The following is a 13,266-nucleotide window of genomic DNA, read 5'->3' as shown; positions in this document are numbered from 1 at the left end:
CTAGGTTATGGACTGTTTAATCCGCATATTTCTTCCCCTTTCTTTCCAGATCATTTGCAAAATACCTTCAAGTAGATTTTTGAATAGGATCAGAAAAAGAGACATTCCTTTTCTAGTAGTCTAACAAGAACATTTTAGCACATTTCCCTAGACTTTTGCCTCTTAGTTGCTTAAAAAAACCTGATTTTTCTTGCCACTGAACATTTCACTGAGTAGTAAGAGTGTTTCTAGCATGTGTTTGCAGTGTGGTTTCATCTTTCAAAAAACATTTTAAATTGATCTGGTGAAATGCTTTGAAAATCACACCAAACTGATTCCAGAGATTTCTTCTCAGTTGTCTTGTTATCTCTACTAGCCATGGCTCTAACTAAATACACCTTTGGAAATTCAGCAGGAAAAAGAAAGGGAACTGGTCTCTAGCAATGTAATTCTGTACAACACAACCACACAACTGGGGCCAGGATCAAATTTTGAAACCCAACAGAGAACTGTTACTATATCTCAGCTTTTTTTTCCTATTTCAAGTCTGTGATGTATAATGTTCTGTGAGAAGCACTGATGCAGGATGTCGTGGTAAAAAAATTTATGGGTCCGAGTTGTCTTTTCTGTTATGCATCTAATTGGCTCCCTAAACAGGTATATCATACTCACTCTGTATAACACACTGGTGCTTTAATATTAATATTAATGTCTGACAGGTTGACTTCTAAGTTGCATCCTAAAACATTGCTTATAGCAACAAAGTTCTGCAGAATCAGTTGTATCTAGGTATCAAGGCCTGGATCTGTTTTGGTGACTAAATCCTGAATTTTTTTATCTTTACCAGTAACACACGGTTATTGGAAGAATTTGTCATATGATTCAGCTCCATAGAGTAGAGCAAATGTGGTAACAGTCATAAGACCTTGTTAAGTCTGTAGCACTGACAAGCTGGAGTACTTTTACTAACTACAGTTTTCCAGATCCCTACTCTCACTTTTTTTTCAAGATAGAGGAAATATGTGCCAAGTTTATTAGACCCATATATCCCAGATGCATTCATTAGCCAAGATCCTTCCTGTCTGGAAGGGTGTTCCCAGTAAATGTAGTTTGGCTTGCACTTGCTGTGACCTGATTCAGAACAGGAAACTTCTGAATATTACCCCCTCCTCTGATGGCATTTGAACTGTTCTGGAACAGAGATGATCATGAAGTAATCATTAATGACCTCTAATTCTTTACTATACAAGTATAAAAGCCATGTAGGTTTAGAATAGTGAATTATTGCTGTAGTTTCTGTAAGTCCAACTTTTATTAAAAAGTTGGATAATCAATTCAAGAGTCCATATTAGCTTTTTATTTTTAATTTTGAAGGAAAGCATGATTAGCCATGAGTTAATAGCTATAGACATGCCTCACATAATTCATAATATCAATACATGAGGCAAGGATGAGATAAACTCTCAAGCACTGCACTTTTCTTTAGCAGTTTAGAGTATATGTCTCAAAAATAATAATTAAAAAAAATATTAAAGGCCCACACTTCTACTAGAAAATATTGTGTAGAAAGGGCTTTTGAAGAGGAACTTTTGAGAGATGGCTGACAAAACCAGCTGTGATTAGATGGGGCAGGGAAGTAAAATCTATGTGTATTAATACTGTTAAGGTCACCAGTTCAGGGCAAAGGCCAGTGATTCCACAGCCACCCAAATGGGTAGAACCAACTTCTAAATCCCCAAACCTGCAGCAGAAACATTGAGGAATGCAATAGTTTCTAGACAAAGATGAATTTAACATCCTAGCAGAAATCATGAAGAAGAATGTTTAATCTTTGATTATTGAGATATGGTTCTTTATGAGAAATTCAGCATAGATTTTTGAAGAGGAAAGAATGCCTGATCAAGCTGATAGCTCACTACAAAGAAATAACTAGTTTGGTAGGTGAAAGGAGAGCAGTGGATGTTGTTTATCTTAACCTTTGCAAGGCTTTCAACACTCTCTCCCATAACATCCTCATTGAAAAACTGATGAAGTATGGGCTAGATAAATGGACTGGGGAGTGAACTGAAAACCAGCTGAACTACCAGGCTCAAAGGGTCGTCAACAGCAGCACAATGCCCAGCTGGAGGCCAGTAACTAGAGGTGTACCCTCAGGGTTAATATTAGGTCCAATACTGCTTAATGTCTTCATTACCTATCTGGACAATAGGACACAGTGCACCCTCAGGAAGCTTGAATATGACCCAGAACTGAGGAGAGAGGCTGACACACAGGTGGCTGTGCCACTATTCAGAGGGACTTTGGCAGGCTGGACAATTGGTCTGAGACCAATCTCATGAAATTCAACAAAGAGAGAATAACCCCATGCTCCAGTACAGGCTCAGGACCAACCAGCTGAAAAGTAGTTCAGTAGAGAAGGACCTGCAGGTCTTGGCAAGTACCATGTTGAACATGAACCAGGAATGCATCCTTGCAGCAAAGAAGGCCAGCAGCATCCTGGGTTACATTAGGCAGCGTGTTGCCAGCATGTCAAAGGGAGTGATCCTTCCATTCTGCTCAGCACTGGTGAGACACACCTGGAGTGCTGGGTCCACCCTTAGGCTCCCCAGTATGAGAGGGATAGGGATGTACTAGACAGAGTCCAGTGAAGGTCCACAAAGTGGACAAAGGGACTGGAACATCTCTTCTATTGGGAAAGGCTGAGAGAGCTGGGACTGTCCATCAAGGAACAGAGGATGCTCAAGGAAATCTTATCAGTAAAGGAGATGGAACCAGGCTCTCCTCAATGGTGTCCTGTAGCAGGATGAGAGACATTGGGCAGACAATGAAATACATGAAATTCCATGTGAACCAAAGAAAACACTTTTTTACTGTGTGAGTGGTCAAACACTGGAACAGGTTGCTCAAGAGTTATGGAGCCTTGGAGAGATTCAAAACATTGCTGCTCTAGTTGACCCTGCTCTGAACAGGGTGGAGCTCAACTATGTGATCTCCAGAAGTCCCTTCCAATCTCATCCATTCTCTGTTCCTGGGAAAAGTATAATCAAAAAAGAAAAAAAAAAAAAGACAGTGAATGCATAGGGATTCATTACAGAAGTAGCATCATTTACCATGGCAGGAACATCTCACCCTGTTCTGCAACAAGCTTTCATATCATTTTCCTACACCTGGGGAAGTACAACCCTATGCACCAACACATGCTGGGGAAAGCAGGAAAGCAGTCCTTGGGGGTCCTGGTGAGCACCAAGTTGAACAAGAGCCAGTGATGTACCCTTACTGCAAAGAAGGCAAATGGTATCCTGGGCTGCATTAGACAAAGTATTGCTAGAAGGTTGAGGAGGTGATCCTTCCCCTTTATTCAGTGCTGGTGAGGCCACAGCTGGAGTGCTGTGTCCAGTTCTGGGCTCCTCAGTACAAAAGAGACATGGACACACTGGAGAGATTTCAGCAAAGGGCTACAAGGATGATGAAGGGACTGGAGCATCTCTCCTATGAGGAAAGGCTGAGAGAGCTGGGACTATTCAGCCTGGAGAAGAGAAGGCTCAGGGTGATCTTATCTACATATATAAATGCCTGAAGGGAGAGTGGACACAGCCAAGTTCTTTTCAGTGTTGCCCAGTGACAGGACAAGAGGCAATGTGCACAAGCTGAAACACAGGAGATTTCACCTGAACATAAGGAAACACTTTTTTACTGTGAGGGTGATCAAGCACTGGCACAGGTTGCCCAGAGAGGTTGTGGAGTCTCCATCCCTGGAGATACTCAAAAACCATCTAGACACAGTGCTGGGCAACTGGCTGTAGGTGGCCCCACTTGAGCAGAGTGCTTGGACAAGATGATCTGCAGAAGTCCTTTCCAACCTCAACCATTCTGTGATTCTGTGATTGAAGTTATCAAGGAATGTTAGAATGACAGCAGAGCATAAGCAAAATACTAGTAAGAAATTATCCTGAAAGGATTCAGTGAGATCGCTTTGACACAGAAAAAAAAAGAACTGTAGATGCTTAAAAGCATCTACACTTTACTGAAAGAGATGGATAGACAAGCTCACTTGTCATAAGCAGGAGTGGGTATAAGAGATGTGAACAGCAATTTCTTTCTTACATTCCTAGAGTAACAATAGGGATATTATATATTCTCTTGAGACAACTGAATACTGATATTTGCTCAGTGCCAAGGATGTTTTTGATCTGATTTTATTCTGTTTCTTCTTGCTGCAGAATGTTTCTCTTGGGCTAAAAGGTCCTAGAGAATCAGCTGACTGAAATGGTATTTTATGCTACCTTTTGGCCATATACAGCTTGCCCAGAGAAGGGACAAGGGAAGAATTGTTTTGTAACACCTTCTTAAGAACTTAAGAATCTGAAAAGAAAGAGCAGAAGAACTAGGCTGAATGAAAAGCTTTTTAATGCTCTTTATAGTCTTGCTGGTTGATCCTGCAATGCACAGGAAAATAGCCCATGACTGACAGTTCTCGCGAGCAACCCAAGTTCTCATCCTAGAAGGCTGGATACTTCCAATGTGGGCAACAGGGACCACTTGTCACTGAGCTGTTAGCTCTTGATCTCAGCTCAGCACCAGCTATGAGGTATTCTACATTCTTGTTAAGGTTGTTAAAGCACATTTGTCAAGTGAGCAGGGGTCTGCACATGGACATGTGGCAGTCCTATTCATAATTCAGTGCCATTTTGGTAGTAAGGTGTCCAAAGCAGAGTAATTAATCTTGATAAGTTTTCAGCATCACTTATCAAAACATTGTAGAAGCACAACACAACCAAAGGCTTCAATGTGTTCAAATAAACACAGGTGCTTTAACCAGAAGAATACAAGCAGCTCTTCAGACACTGCAGGTCCTGCCCAATTATTTTCTTTGAGACTGCTTCAGTGTTTCAAGGTCAGGGATTTTCAAGAGTTCTGAAGATCATTTAGTTTGATTTCTAGTCTATCACCTGAAATATTATGGGCCATGTATCAAAATATTAACTGCTTTGCTGCTCTAAGGGCTAATTGAAAAATCTACATTGTACCAAGAGTCCAGATATATGGAATCTCAGTCAACAGATGTGGGATTTTTTTCTTATGCAGGAATATTTAGAGGTAATTAACATGACATTTGTTTTGCTAATTGCCCTGAAGGAAAATAAACTTATATCATTTCCTAATGTAACTCACTTAGTTTTGCTGCTTTCCTCACCAACAAAAAATGTAATAGAATATTCTTAACAAAAGGAGTCATTCTCGTTAGTTTTGGAGGCTTCGATGTTACATCCCTAGTTTGTTGACAAAGCCAACAGACCTCAGTGGAGCAGTTGTGTGCACATGCATACCTTACCTTTGTATGTTTGTGCAGAGTAAGTAAGAACTATGATATGGAACTCAACCACCTTGCCTGTTGCCATGTTTGTCATGTTTGGAATAGAGCAAAGATATGACTAAGCAAAGGTTTGGTGTTCAGCTCTGTTCTTCTATCAAATCACCTTCTGTGATGCTAACAGTCATATATAAAGCATTCATATATAAAGCAATCTAAAACTTTGCTGGACTCACACATGCAAATATACATATATATATGTTTGTGCACAGACTAATCAATACAGAATTTAAAGAGACACAACACATCCTTATTTCATTCTACCTTGGCCCTGTGTAACTTTGTTTATTCTTTGGTTGCCTAGTGACTGCCAAGTTTGAATTAAATCTCTTTCCTTCCCCTGCAGCCCTCACTTACTTGAGAAGGTGGCCAACAGGAGTAGTCGTTTTTTTATTTATGTTTCCAGCTCAGAAGCTGTCCCAGTAAAAATACAGTGTCTTGGCATGAGACAAGAAAACATTGCATTCACAAAAAAGGGCAGTGCCACCCTTTCCCTCATTCCCACCAGGGGTCAATGAAATTCAAATAAATATTGTGACTCATTCCTTGCTCAAAATTTCTTCTTTCAGTAAATCATAGATTGATTTACTGAGTGACGTAGTAAAGAAGGCTTGGAACACATATACATATGCAGGTGCACAATGGGAGCCGAGTTTAACCAAAGCTGATTTACTAACATCTTACAATTTAATGGCTTCACTTTTTTTTTTCCACAGAAGTGTGTGTTCTTATGTCAAAATGTGTTTTTGACACTAGAAGGACTGTAGCCACTAAATTTTTATACATCCTCTGTGTACCCTTTTCACTTTAAAATCAGGATTTATGAGCTGAAAATGAATTGCATACTTCATCCGTACCTTGTTTTTTACTTTAAATCAATCCCTACAATGCCATCAGGGCTTTCTTAGCTTCATCTAGGTTTCATGAACCTCATTCTCATGGACGCACTCAAATGCACAGCAGTAGAAGGAAGTTGTGTTTCTATGAGTACACAGCATTTCACTGGATAAGGAAGTTGAAAAGACGAAGGGGTGAATACACTTTCTCTAACTTCTTTCATACATCAGATGGCTACCGAAGAATGTGTGACTGGTATACCTTGTGCAGGAACATGGAGACAAAAAAAAATTAAAAAAAAAAAAGCTGAATTCAAAATAGTATTTGTGTCTGTGTGCTCAATAATCTACCACAAACATCAGCCCCCCTGCTTCTAACGCAGGTGTGAGAGGTGGTGGTGAGTTGTCTTCCAGCTTCCATCTGTATTAGGCATCTTCCTGAATGCAACTACATTACTGGCTTAGTTCATATCACAAGTGTGCTTTTGAAGGAGACTCTCCAGATCATCTTCACTTAATGTGCTTTGGTTTGTATCATGAAGCAGTCTCAAGTACATGAGCAGGATGCCTTTTAGATATAATTAAGCTGAAAGGGTACCTGGTACATTCCAGATGTAGAAAGGTATGCAATACATGCAGTCAGATTTGAGCTAATCCAAACCATAAACCCCTGAAGTGTGCATAGTGTGGATGTCAGCTCCTCAGCACCAGCTCTTTCACTTTGCAGATCCTTACTTTGTGAATGCAGACATAGAGCAGTAGTTAAAAATGTCACTCTGTGGTAGACTGGATGTGATTTGAACCTGAATGAGGGAGGACGATTCTGACGTTCAACAACTTCTGCAACTTAGAAACTTTCAAATGGCACCAGAGCTTGAGTATGTTACACCCAGGAAACCTGACATGATAACATGATACACCTCTGCAGGTAAACCATTGGTTTGTCTTTGGGCCCCTGCTCTGCTGATTCACTCTGAATCAGGCAGAAATCTACTTCAGAAACTTAGATGTTTTTTGACAAAATGCAGCTGTAACCAATACATTTCAAAGGAAACTTAATTCTGCAGAAAATCTTACAGCTGGTTCTACAGGGCTTCTGAAGGAATGGAAGATTTAGGGCTCTGGTCTATGAGAATTTGAATACAGGAATCTTTCTATTCACAGATGTGACTTTCATAGCTAAGGAAAGTTTCCTTTCCTTAATGAGTGTTTCAGTCTTGATCTTTTTCACCACATTGAGGAGTGGATTTAAGAAGGATTGAGATGTGGACAGGATGATTGCTTTTTGGTTTATAATCATTTTATAAACTTAAATGAAAATAAGCATGCAATCAATCAAGAATGTGTCTGGAAAAGCTGAAAAACCCAAAAGAGAGAATGAGCAGTGATTAGCTCAGATGAAATCCTCTCTTGACACTACCTGGTGTTCTTCTCAAAGAGCTCTGAAGGTTGAAAGAAATAGAGGAACAGGCATGGAAACACTGAAAAATTGTATTGTTGACTGTCAGGGCTCTAAAGGCCCTAGTGGGTTTTAATTCCCCTGACTGGCCTGACCCGGGACCCCTACCCAGGTGTCCTCTGCTGACAACCCAGGAGCTCCACTTAAGCTGAGGTTCAGGCACCTAGTCTTGCCTAGGCTGTACTGTAGGGAGCTGGTCTGCTGGCTCTGACTCCTGGGTGGCATTTCACCTATGTCGCCTCCAGTCCTGTGACCTGAACTGTACCCAGCCATTGCCTTGCTCTGTCTGGACTTATGGAACTCTCTGCTGCCACCACCCCAGGGTCCTGTGTGTGGTCCCTCCTGGCTTGGTCTCTTTGTGGAGTCCTGCTCTTACTGCTCCCTTGCAGCTGATTATGCTAAAATCCATTTTCAGCCTCCCCACCTCCTTGAAAAACGTCTCCAAAACTTCTGCTGTGTTCTTCACTGTCACACTGAAAGCTGAACGGTGAGATAAGGTCTAGATAGAGGATATGATGGGCATCTGTACTTTGCGAAGGAGTCAGTCAGAATTGTGGTGTAGAAAATAAAGAATACATAGATCCTTGAGCCATTGAAAATCATGACTCTGTGATAACACACTGGAGTTCTGAGGTATATGATGAAATCTGCCTTAACAAAGCAGTAGGGAACTTTTAATTTAACAAGCTTATTCCTTGAGGGAAGGGACATGGATGTTTGGTGATACATCCTATTTCCTTGTGCTCTGTATTTCTTCTTTATGAATAAGTCTTGGCCAAGTGAAGTCTTGGCCTTGGTTATACCTCTGAACTCCTCAAGTTGGGTGAAGACCAGCTGTTCAAACAAAACAGAAATTATGTCAACTATTGGCACACAGAAGAAAATACAGTAAAGAATCCTGGGTATGTAGGTACACTTTGAGATTTGACGTTTTTATAAGGAAAGCAAATGTGCAGGACATCCTAAAATCCTTCCTATTAAAAGAATCTTGGTAAGAAATGAAGTACAGTGATAGAAATGTTTGACTGGGTTTGTACTTTAAAATGAGGTTACCATAACTCTTGATTAATGCTGTTTGAGTCATACTGCAATTGCAGTACATATACAAACTGTTTTAAGATTTATTGTGCAGTAAAAAAGTCTCATTAGAGAAATGTGTGGATAGTCAGCGTCATGCTAGCCTCCTTTTAGCTCCAGGCTAGCTTTAAAATCCTGTTCTGTACTTTTTTGGAAAGTTGGAAATCCCAATACTTGCTTCTGACAGAAGTTAGGACAATTAGGTCAATGGTCAATTTAACATCCTTTTTTGGTTTAAGGAAATAGCATTTTAATGCTCTTAAAATTAGAAAAAGGAATAAAAAGCTTTTAAGTTCTTGATTTTTAGTACATATTACTGTTCAATTATGTTGTTTGTGAAGTAGGGTTTTTTTGTTCTTTTCTGAAATGTTTTAGTATATTATTTCAGTGCAAATTTGCTATCAGAATTTTTTTACTGCAAAGATGATGGATGTATTTTCCTCCATCTTTCTTGGGAATTAAAGGGAGATATTCTGTCTCAGTATGGATTCTGGTTTGAATGTTTTAATGTAAACTTTGCCACAGGGCTAAGGCCAAATTCAGATCCCTTGCTAAACAGATTCATTGGAACTGGTTGTTTGTAGTAATATTTGTTTCTCCATGACTCATCTTTTATAGGAGCATGCAGGTTTCTACATCTTTGAAGCAGAGCTTGTTGGCAATTTATAGATTTTGCACATGGTGGATGTCATGTCACCTTCTCATCCCCACACTTCCTATGACAAGCCTTCTCCAATGTCAGATGAGTCCTCATCTTCAAGGAAGTTGGATGAGCAACAACCCTCGTGGACCAATTTGTAATGGAGGCTTACGATCACCATTTCCTATAAAGCAATTACTCAAGTTAAAGCTCAGGGGGCCTGCAGCTTGGTATAACTTTCTGTATTTTATCATCTGCTGAGGGCAGTGTCAGCATCTAGTGAGACACAGAAAATTATTTCATGACAAAGCTGACATTTTGAGTAAGGGGGTCCTCAGGTTAGTTAGTTTTGAAGTCCCCTAATAACTGTTGAAGAAGTTGGTTATTGAGGAAAAGAAATGCAAATATTTAGTTAACATGCAAAGAAGGCATGTTACATCTGATCAGACTATATGGCAAAAAAACTGTTAGAGCTGCTTTAAGAAAAACAAATGAAAACACCCAAATGAAATTATTTCTAAAGGAAAAATGAGTTTTTAGGAGCACATTGTTGCCCTGGCACCTGTGGGAATCAAGGATTGTGTAAGCATGTGTCTGTTTCCTCTGCCTGAACCAACTTCCTGATTTTAACTAAATTTGTTAGATGAGTTGTGTTCATAAAGGCAGTTCAAGTCCTAAAAGTTTCTTGAAAACAAGAAGCCAGGTCAAGAACACTAAAAGGTGAAATATACTACGGACTATGGATACTGGAGTGTTCACCTATCTTTTAAATATGGAAAAAATTTTGACTGGACTTCACACATTCTTGGCTATCAGCCACCAAACTTGCATTAATAGGTTTTACTTTCTCTTCTTTTATGGATTTATTTAGTGGTACTTACCATGCTTTTCTTTATCTACAAGTAGATCTAATTTCTAAAGAAAATGCATAAATGCTCACAGCACTGTCCTAAGTTTGACCAAGAAAGGAAATGTTTCCCTGAATATTTTTACGTCTATGATAGAAGACATTTTCCATGAAGACTCCTCCCTCCTCTTTCCCACCTTTTTTCTATGTCTATTAGAGTAGAAAAAAGAGGTTTGTGGAAAGGGATAATTTGGTGAAGTGCAGGGGTCAGAGAAGTTTAACTGAGAGGCATTGAATAGGAGAAGAAAATGGCACAAGACTGATCTCCACCTTTTCAAGGAAAATAATTTCTCCAAGCTCACTCCCGTCCCTTGTTCTCTCAAATTTTGGAACTACATATGCTGCTTTCTCCAAGACCTCTCTCCAATACCTCCAAGGTTAATATAAACAAAATGTTGTGCTAAATCTATGTGACAGACTGCCTGCTGCTGTCAACAGTAGTGAGTAGTTCGTGCTGGGCTGATATCAGGGCATTTTTGTGAAATATTAACCTCTTCAGACCTGACTGCCACCAGTAAGCAGGCATCCTCTTGAAATCAGAGCAGAAAGTGAGGTGTGTGCAATATCGGAGCTGGCTGCAATACCCTCCCGACCACTTTGTTGATGTTTACAATTGAATTGAACACATAACTAAAGCAGAAAATCACATTGCTTATTATTGGAACCAGTATTTCAGTTTCTTGAAGAACAGTCAGACAAGATGCATTTCTTATTCTCTGTATTAGTTTTGCTTATGTGTCACAGCCAACTGTAAAGTGGTTGTAAAAACAAAAAGTCCCTAACCAGGGAGCCTAAGGATGATAGTGTGTAGAATCGCTGGTGTGCTCATCTGCTGCCAGGAGCACTTTCCTCTCGGTTTGTTTATGTACTCCTTCTGGTTTTGTCTGTAGAGTTAATACACATGAAATATTTCCTGGAATAACAATACACTGTAAAGCTTTTGTAGTTGGAGTAGTCTTTTTTTTTTTTTTTTCTTGGCAATGGGTTTAGGGACTTTTCTGCTTTTTTTCTAAGTAAAAAGTAAAAAGAATTAAAATACATGACTTAAGAGAAAAAAAATCTACCTTTCTCCTGTGCATCTTTCCCCATGCCACACACACCACACTCCCCCATTTACCGCAAAAACTTTCATTTTGCTATCTGTACGGGTCATCTTTAAGCTTTTTTCCCCAATATGTGCTTAAATTTACATGAGAAAATATTTACATACTAATGTCAAGAGAAATCAACAGTGCCCTGGCTGGTTATGTTTATCATAGTACCAGCAGCACTGTAGAAAAAATAATCCATAAAATATGTTTGTACATAAAATGTGTTACCTTTCACCCTTGCTCTCTCCAACCTTATTTTAAAATTAACTTTATTATGAACTTCAAAATGTGGCTAATTTTTAGAAAACATAAAGTTTATGGAATACTCTGTTAAATGCTTCCAGTAGCCAAAGCACAATATTTGAGAAAGAAATCAACAGCCACGTACACAAAAGTCAAAGCTAACTTATCTAATAAAACTGTTTTATTTGGATGGGTTTTTAATAAAAGATGAAACTTCTGATTAGGTCTGAATGGAAAAAAGGAAGGGGAGTCATTGTCTTGATTCAGGAAGGAATTATAACCCAAAGACTTCAAATGTCTTAAAGAAGTTCTGCCTTTTGCCTTTATCTAATAGCTGTATGAGAGTCTAATCAACTTCTTTATTAAGAAAGAGGACATCTAACAATGCAGCTGGCATTTGCTTTTCTATATGTTTTTTAGAACTTATGTTGACTGAAAGTTGAGAACTGAATCACACCTTAAGTGGGCTTAACTAACATAGAAAGCTTAAAAGTGAGAGTAAAAATTGGCCAAACAATTGTTGTGAAGTGATTGTTGCTTTGATAAAAGCAATAATGGCCACTATTATGGGAAATTGAAACTGAAAACATTAGCTTAATTTTATGTTTTTGAAAGGTAAACTATTCAGAAATGCTAGACAGTACTGGGACAGATATTTAGATCTGTTGTTTACTATATAAAAGCAAGACTGCACAGTGCTATATTGCTATATAAAAGCAAGACTGCAGTGTTCTACATGTCTCTTCTATATCTTTGAAAAAGTGGATTTGTACTTCAATACTGAAACACTTCAGTAATTGAATTTCTTAAATCATAAGAATATTTGAAACACTTCTTAAAAAGGAAGATAACTTACTATTGTATCATTGGCTGTTTAAACCAAAAAACCCCAGTGGATTCCCAGTTAAGATTTGTGAATTTTAGAGTACTTCTTGCTTACAGTGAAGGTCATCAATCTGATGCCTATAAGCATTTTGAATAGAGCTTCTTGTATACCACAATACTGTCTGATAGAAATGTGGCAATGTTACACCGGGGGAAATAATTGAACATGACTGCATATTCTGCAGACTTTGTGACAAATATCGGATGTCCCTTGCCATAGCTAAGTCCTTTAACACTAAAAAAGGCACCAAATATTTTTAGGGCTGACAGGTGCCCTTGTTTCCAAATCTCAGGAATAAGCTGCACTACAAAGTAGCCTGCACAATAGTCATTGCAATAAACCAGGGCTCTGGAAATTTTCTCACACCAGTACAGTTCTCAGTGGCCTTGCCTGGTAATGACCAGTGCTAGTGTATAATATGAGACTCATGTGTTAGCATTTTCAGAGGAATTTCCCAGCCTGCCTTGCTGGTATTTACCATAGTGCCGTGGAGTGGGACATTGAGGAGGAGGGGGCAGGGGAAAGAGCATTCTACAATTTCCTTTCAGTACATTTACAGCTATTTTTTCAAGCTCAGCATGTGTGTTTTGGAGGCAGGAGAAGGCCAGAGCACACGGATTGTTGTCTTAAATGAAATTCCAACTAGTCTAAAGGCTGGCTCTCTAGACAGCCGTTAACTTGCAGGTGTGCCGGACTAAAATGTGCAATGTGGTTAAACAAATGAAAGCCAGGCTATGAATATGCAGCCTTGACATGTTTCTTAATACAAGAAGGACA

Source organism: Pelecanus crispus, chromosome 1 (genome assembly GCF_030463565.1).
Source record: "Pelecanus crispus isolate bPelCri1 chromosome 1, bPelCri1.pri, whole genome shotgun sequence".
NCBI lineage: Eukaryota > Metazoa > Chordata > Aves > Pelecaniformes > Pelecanidae > Pelecanus > Pelecanus crispus.
The sequence above is the reverse complement of the archived record's forward strand: the minus strand, read 5'-3'. Positions refer to the sequence as shown.